Source organism: Dendrobates tinctorius, unplaced genomic scaffold, assembly GCF_039654945.1.
Source record: "Dendrobates tinctorius isolate UK_male_01 unplaced genomic scaffold, ASM3965494v1 ptg000075l, whole genome shotgun sequence".
Taxonomy (NCBI): Eukaryota; Metazoa; Chordata; class Amphibia; order Anura; family Dendrobatidae; genus Dendrobates; species Dendrobates tinctorius.
In genome coordinates, this window is record NW_027361743.1 from 56543919 (window position 1) to 56545627 (window position 1709).

Consider the following 1709-nt stretch of genomic DNA (forward strand, 5'->3'; position numbering starts at 1 on the left):
TCCACACTTATTCGCTCCTCATCCATCCGCCTCCAAGACTTCTCCTGATTAACCCCCATCCTCTGGAATTCTTTGCCCTAACATGTCCGACTATCAACCACATTCGGATCCTTCAGACGGAACCTGAAAACCCACCTCTTCAAGAAAGCCTACAGCCTGCAATGACCCCGCTACCTCCTCATCACTACCAGAGATATCACCTCAACCAACACCGGAACTGCTGCAACCCCCCAACCTACTGTCTCCTTCCCCACCATCCTGTAGCATGTAAGCCCGAAAGGGCAGGGTCCTCTCCCCTCTGTATCGGTCTGTCATTGTAAGTTTGTTTACTGTAAGTGATACCTGTAATTTGTGTGTAACCCCTTCTCAAGTGCAGCACCATGGAATCAATGGTGCTATATAAATAAATAATAATAATCTGAATAATCTATAAAGAACCATTTACAGTACACGATATGCAGCATTAAATGACCACTGACTGGAATGCTTGCCGGTTGATGGTCATTTAATAGCTGTGTACACAGGTTGACACAGCTTTAAATGCCGACGGAGCAATCGATAATATATTGCTCAGTGCACATAGGTTGATATTGTTCTCAGCAGCACAATTCATGTTTACACAAGACAATATGTTGATGAGAATGACTTTTTGCACTACACACTCGCAGAACATGCGTTTTGGTCATGTCGGGTGACTGGAAACTTGCTTAGGCTGCAAGATTATTGTGAAACGAATGTTCCAAGGAGCATTCAATCACAATAATTGTGGTGTAAATCTATCTTTAGTCAGAATTCTCACACTCCATTTATTCATTCATCATAAACAGTCCTTTTTTCTCTCATACCATTTTTTTCTCTGTTTTGCATCCGTTTTACATCCATGTTGTATCAATTATTTCTCATCCTCTCTTAAGATGTGAAGCCAATAGACCATCAGAATTTTTTTTATCCGTCGGCTCTTGACAATAGATTTTAAAAACGGATGAAACACGGAAGGAACTAAAAATGACATGATCCATTTTTCATTTATTTTTTAACAGATTCTCATAGATTTTGATGGCTGCTCTGATCCATAAAATGGATCATAATAGGACATGCTCTGAGACTCACCGATAGAATATGCAAATCAGTTTTTAAATTGAAAAATGTGTCTTTACCTGTGAAACTCTATCTGTTCATGTTCTGCCTATTTAAAAAAAAGAGCGCACTGACATGTATAAGAAGTATGACCTAAAGCCTCATTCAGACATCTGTGACACGTGGGGGTCAAGCAGCTCTTATATCTTTACTGACCTCGTGGTGCAACGGTAACGCGTCTGACTCCAGATCAGAAGGTTGCGTGTTCAAATCACGTCGGGGTCAAGCAGCTCTTATATCTGTGAAACATAGCCTTAGAAAGGACAGCAATGCAAGGACCTGAAAGTAATATTCTCATATATGCTTAAGTGGATGTCAATTCACATCAGTAGATCCTCGGCAGTTCATGCCTTGCAGTACATACTTGGACCATATTTCACGGACATCTAAATGAGGCTTAAAGGTGATTTCCCATGAACAAAGTATATTTTAATCAATAGATCTTGGAATAAAGATAGGTTCCACAATTGGATGGTTTAAAAAATGTTCCTGTGCTGAGATAATCTTATAAATGTGCCAGTGCAACCGTATATACTCTGTAATGGCTGTGTCTGACTGTGATGGAACATGGC

At 40.3% G+C, this 1709-nt stretch overlaps 1 non-coding gene across 1 annotated transcript; it reads left to right on the top strand.

Moving 5' to 3' along the window:
* Positions 1–1290: 1290 nt before the first annotated feature.
* TRNAW-CCA (transfer RNA tryptophan (anticodon CCA)) lies at positions 1291–1362 on the top strand. Its single transcript has one exon. It is a non-coding gene; the product is annotated as a tRNA-Trp (tRNA).
* Positions 1363–1709: the final 347 nt, after the last annotated feature.